The sequence below is a fragment of the Bison bison genome, unplaced genomic scaffold (assembly GCF_000754665.1).
Source record: "Bison bison bison isolate TAMUID 2011002044 unplaced genomic scaffold, Bison_UMD1.0 scf7180017864063, whole genome shotgun sequence".
Classification (NCBI taxonomy): domain Eukaryota; kingdom Metazoa; phylum Chordata; class Mammalia; order Artiodactyla; family Bovidae; genus Bison; species Bison bison.
The window spans coordinates 12160433-12167122 of record NW_011494635.1 but is presented as its reverse complement, the minus strand read 5'-3'; positions in this window follow the sequence as shown (position 1 = coordinate 12167122).

Sequence of the window (6690 nt, the reverse complement as noted above, 5' to 3'; positions counted from 1 at the left end):
GCCAGAATATACAATGGATTAAAGACAATCTCTTTAACAAGTGGTGCTGGGAAAACTGGTCAACCACTTGTAAAAGAATGAAACTAGAACACTTTCTAACACCATACACAAAAATAAACTCAAAATGGATTAAAGATCTAAACATAAGACCAGAAACTATAAACCTCCTAGAGGAGAACATAGGCAAAGCACTCTCCGACATACATCACAGCAGGATCCTCTATGACCCATCTCCCAGAATATTGGAAATAAAAGCAAAAATAAACAAATGGGACCTAATTAAAAGCAAGGTGAAAAGACAGCCTTTAGAATGGGAGAAAATAATAGCAAATGAAGTAACTGACAAACAACTAATCTCAAAAATATACAAGCAACTCCTACAGCTCAATTCCAGACAAGTAAATGACCCAATCAAAAAGTGGGCCAAAGAACTAAATAGACATTTCTCCAAAGAAGACATACAGATGGCTAACAAACACATGAAAAGATGCTCAACATCACTCATTATCAGAGAAATGCACATCAAAACCACTGGGAGGTACCATTTCACGCCAGTAAGAATGGCTGCAATCCAAAAGTCTACAAGCAATAAATGCTGGAGAGGGTGTGGAGAAAAGGGAACCCTCTTACACTGTTGGTGGGAATGCAAACTAGTACAGCCACTATGGAGAAGAGCGTGGAGATTCCTTAAAAAACTGGAACTAGAACTGCCTTATGACCCAGCAATCCCACTGCTGGGCATACACACTGAGGAAATCAGAATTGAAAGAGACACGTGTACCCCAATATTCATTGCAGCACTGTTTATAATAGCCAGGACATGGAAGCAACCTAGATGTCCATCAGCAGATGAATGGATAAGAAAGCAGTGGTACATATACACAATGGAGTATTATTCAGCCATTAAAAAGAATTCATTTGAATCAGTTCTAATGAGGTGGATGAAGCTGGAGCCTATTATACAGAGTGAAGTAAGCCAGAAAGAAAAACACCAATACAGTATACTAACGCATATATATGGAATTTAGAAAGATGGTAACAATAACCCTGTATGCGAGACAGCAAAAGAGACACAGATGTATAGAACAGTCTTTTGGACTCTGTGGGAGAGGGAGAGGGTGGGATGATTTGGGAGAATGTTATTGAAACATGTACAATATCATATATGAAACAAATTGCCAGTCCAGGTTTGATTCATGATACTGGATGCTTGGGGCTGGTGCACTGAGATGACCCAGAGGGATGGTATGGGGAGGGAGGAGGGAGGAGGGAGGGGGGTTCAGGATGGGGAACATGTGTATACCTGTGGCGGATTCATGTTGATGTATGGCAAAACCAATACAATATTGTAAAGTAATTAACCTCCAATTAAAATAAATAAATTAATATTTAAAAAATAAACAAATAATAAAAAAGAAAGAAAGCTGAGTGCTGAAGAATCCATGCTTTTGAACTGTGGTGTTGGAGAAGACTCTTGAGAGTCCCTTGGACAGCAAGGAGACCCAACCATTCCATCCTAAAGGAGATCAGTCCTGAATATTCATTGGAAGGACTGATGCTGAAGCTGAAACTCCAATACTTTGGCCACCCGATGTGAAGAACTGACTCCTTGGAAAAGACCCTGATGCTGGGAATGATTGAAGGTGGGAGGAGAAGGGGACGCCAGAGAATGAGATGGTTGGATGGCATCACCTAAGCAATGGACATGAGTTTGAGTAGGCTCCAAGAGTTGGTGATGGACAGGGAAGCCTGGCGTCCTGCAGTCCATGGGATCACAAAGAGTTGGACACAACTGAGAGACTGAACTGAACTGAACTGATCTAAGTTACATATGGTAATATAAATTTCCATGTTACTCTATCCATATATCTCACCCTTTCTTTTCTCCCCCAACCCCTTCCATAAGTATGTTCTCTATGTCTGTTTCCACTGCTGCCCTGCAAGTACTTTCGTCAGTACCATCTTTCTATTCCATATATATGTATTAGTATGCAGTATTTTTCTTTCCTTTTCTGACTTACTTCACTCTGTATAGATAAGATTATTTCTGATGTTCTAATTATCTCAAATTTGGCTAATATGAGACTCTCTAAGTGTTTGATTCTTTCATATATAGTAAAATTTAAGTTGCTTGGACATTCAAATCATTCATCACTTTCTATGCTTTATATTTTTGCCAGTTTAAAAATGTTTTTGCTCCTCCTTCTGTGCCTTTTAGAATTGATTTTTTTTTTTTCAAGAACTTCACCCAACACATGAGTCCAGGGTTTTATTGCAGGTCAGTCATGTAGGCACAGTGCCCATGTGACTGACCTCAGCTATTGGACTCCAGCTTCTCAGAGGTCAAACTGACATAGCAAGACTCAAGGCCTCAGGCATACAAAAACACTATTATCAAGTGAGATATTCCAAAGGCTCAGAGATTATCTCTTAGGATCCAGTCAAGGGCCAGTTCTGAAGACAGGCCTTTTATGGAATGTGCAAACTGGAGAAGCCCTGATCTGCTGAATTAACTCTTTCTTGCACACTGGCTATGAAAAATAAAAAAGTTTAGCCAGAATTTTTACTACGATCTGTCTTGTATCAAAATAATGCTTTATCCCAGAATTGTTAATTAATATACTTCTAAAATTCACTCCTCTTTAAAATATGCTTGTGTTGACTAAAAAACGTACAACTTGAGAGTTGCGAGTTAAGTTTCATTTGGGGCAAAATGAGGACTACAGCCAGGGAGGCAGCCTCTCAGATAGCTCTGAGAGACTGCTCCAAAGTGGCAGTGGGGTAAGGTCAACATATAAGGTTTTGGTGAAGGGAGAGTTCAGTCCCATGAAATACTCATTTTGCAAACAGTGTTTTTGTTAGTCATGAAGATCTGATGTCACCATGAAGGGATTTAGTGTTTCTCTGGATATGAGGAGATGCAAGGATTGAGATCATAAAATCTGTTCCTAAAAACATCCAACGATCTAAAGACCTGTCCCACCAGATTCCCTGGAGCACAGAGTGCCTCAGGCCACCCTGAACTCCCTCAGGGGTTGTTGTAGGTCAATAACCATAGCAGCATGGGGTTCAATCTCTGTAGAGGCAGTTGGCAAATGCCTTTGTTGTTCAGTCATTGGCAGTGCTCTTGGTAAGTGCCAATTTGTAGTTGACTCTTGTAAGGGAAATGCTATTTTTCAGTTTTTTTTTTTTTTTTTATTAAGAATCTCCTGTTCTAGAATGAATCCTTTCTCTGTCACCTGCTTGTTTTATGCATTTCAGCAACCTGATTGTCCTAGCCTATAGATAGAAATAGTGAAATTAGTATTACTACTAATAAAAGCACATGTTAGCATTCTTGACCCCATCAACTAGGCTCTACCTCCATCCCACCTCCACTCCCACCTCAATGCACTTCAGAACCTAGAATAACTGACCATTGAAATATTGGTACGAATATGTCTTGGGGAGTAGTGAGTGTGTACAAGTTATCTTTGGTTCCATGCAGAGAAGGGGAGAATGTTCATTCTATAATTCGTGCACAACTGAGCCAATTGAGCACCAAAGTATCTCTGTGCTGTGCTTATTTGCTCAGTAATATCTGATTCTTTGAGATCCCATGGACATCTCTGGAAGTGAAAGTAATGCCTAATCTCTTTCAGTCCTTGAGGCAACAGGGCTTTCAAATTCTGCTTGTAGCCCCTCCCCAACAAGGCTCAGATTACCATGCTGGGAAAGGCTGCGCCCTAAGCAGCTCCATCCAGCAGTCATTAGATCATCCCAGCAACTTTTCTACCTGTGGATTTCTTCACCTCACACAGCTAGATGCCTGACAGTTCTTTCTTTTTCTCATCAATTGGTATGTAGGCACAGGATACAGTGGAATTGCAAAGTTGTGGCACCAGATAAGTGCCAATTTATGAAAAGTCTCAGGAATCTCATTCTCCTCTTGCACAGTAGAGAAGTTGGCCAAGTTCAGTGAAGGTTTTCAGCATGACCAGGGCACTTTGAAGCAGTTGTTTCCAACCTGTTTGCTTTAAAAAATCAATTAATTTAATAAGTTTAGGGGAGTAGTAGAATTTCCATATATTTTATTTCCTCAAGAAAGAATACCATGAAGTATGAGAAAGAATCTTACAAAGTACAGTTATCACCTTCCAACTGTTCATTCTTTCCTACATATAGAACAGAAGTATGTGCACAAGAGTAAACAGAGCATACTCTAGGGATAAAGCAAAATTTAAACCTTTAAAAATTTTATTTTATTTTGTCTTAGGATGGTGAAAACTTGGCTATGATCAAGCCATGTGTGGGAATCAGCACACAACGACCTTCTTACAGGTGATCATCACTTTGGTCACTCATTATCCAAGGGCCTAATGCAGTGCCTGGCACACAGTAGGTACTCAGTCATTGAGCAAAATAAATGTGTGGGTGAATGAAGCAACATGTTGGAATGGTAAGCAATGGATTGATGCTGTTTTATCAATTATTTTTAATCCTCAAACTTCTTTCACAAGTGTGCTTAGTTGAATTTTGCACCCCACCCCCAACCAGATACGTCCATAAAAATCTCAGAATATAACTATTCAGAATAAGGGTGTTTGCTGATGTATTTAAGGTAAGACTCTTGAGATAAGATCATCCTGGATATCAAAGGAGGTGACATACAGGAAAAGTTATGTGAAGACAGAGGCAGATTGCAGAGATGTGTCTACCAAGCCAAGGGAAGCCAAGAATCACCAGAGAGAAGGCGTGAGAATGGGTTCTACTCAGAGCCTCTAAAGAAAATGAAGGCTGCTGACAGCTTGATTTTGAACTTCTGTCCTCCAGAACTCTGAGGGAATACATTTCTGTTGTTTTAAATTGCCAGATTTCTAGCAGCCCTAGAACAGACTGGGTCTTCCCCGGTGGCTCAGACAGTAAAGTCAGGAAGATCGCCTGGAGAAGAGAATGGCAATTGACTCCAGTACTCTTGCCTGGAAAATTCCATGAACAGAGGAGCCTGACAAGCTACAGTCCATGGGGTCACAAAGAGTTGGACATGATTGACGCTTTTCATAGAACTGAATGCAATAATCTACATATACAGTTGTAGTCACTTTTATGGATTAAAAAAAAATCATTGTGGAATGTTTTCATGATAATGATAACATAGTTTTAAAAAGTTATTTACTTTTTTATGTTTTATAAAATTATTTAAATTGAATCTTTAATACTCTGTATACAGATAATGTCTAAATGTGTTAACAGGTAAATTGGGAACAGACTATTCATTTATAAAATTATAAAATTACAGTATAAAATATGATTATAAAACTATAAATGATAAAAGTATGATTGGTAAATAAAGTATAAATGGCATGATATATCATATTTTGTTAGAAGATATTCTAACTTCCCTAGTGGCTCAGACAGCAAAGTGTCTGCCTACAATGTGGGAAACCCGGGTTCAATCCTTGGGTCAGGAAGATCTCCTGGAGAAGGAAATGGCAACCCACTGCAGTATTCTTGCCTGGAAAATCCCATGGACAGAGGAACCTGGTAGGCTACAGTCCATGGGGTTGCAAAGAGTAGGACATGACTGAGTGACTTCACTTTCACTATTTGTTAGATATGTTTTGAAATTTAATTTTACATTTTATATCATCAAAAACAAAGATTGCTTTTATTATGCTTAAATGTTCAGAATATTACCATTTTGGATTAGCAATCAGCTGGCCCAGTTTTCTAAAAAAATGTTATTTATTTCTAAGTAATAAGAGAATTGGTTTGGTATCCTATTTTCAAGCAGAAAGCATCTCTGAAGCTTCTTCAGTCATCTTAAATGAAAAGATAAATTGCATATAATCCCAGTTGCGTTAATATTTTCTCTTTTTAATTCTTGAATTTCTGAGATTGAAAGCTATTCCAATTTGAAATGCAGAAATTTTAATCAGAAAAATTTAATGTGCTGATTTGATGGTGTTCATGTTGAGAAAAGTTTCCATGATTACTATAATTTATGTGACCTCTCTATTATAATTGATATTTTTTCATGCTTGACTTCAAACAACTGTCATTTATGAGTACAAATTAAATGTACATTAAGAACTATGGTATATTAGATTCTTGTTCAGAAAATATTTACTCCCTCCTATTCCCTACCTGTGCTATTTCCCCATTTTATTGATGTTTTAGCTTAGTCTTATTGTGTGTTTCAGTTGACTGTTTATACTTTGAAAAGTAGCATTTTATTACCAGGACATTGTTTTGCTATAAATTACAAACAATATTTCACATTTACTAACATTCTTTATTATAATTATAAAAGTTAATGAGTCCAAATTTATCATGTAGGTGATACAATGCAATTATTAAAAAGTGATAGATTTCTATAAAGAATATCTATAATTTATTTATTATTGAATATCTATAATCAATTTATTATTCAATAAATGCCCTGACCTCTCCCTAACAGACCTAAGCCATGCCCAACTTTTGAGTATAACCTACACATGCTAGTCCTCTAGCCCCTCAATCTTCCAGGTGTGGTCTATGAGTAGCAACATCAGCAAAGCCTTGGAGATGATCAGAAACACAGTTTCAGTCTGTACCTGGAGACCACTGAATCAGGATCCCTGGGAGTGAGGCCCTGCAATGTGTTTTAACAAACTTCCTGTGTGATTCTGATGCAGTTCAAGTTTGAGAGGTGCTGGGCTAGATGGCCAC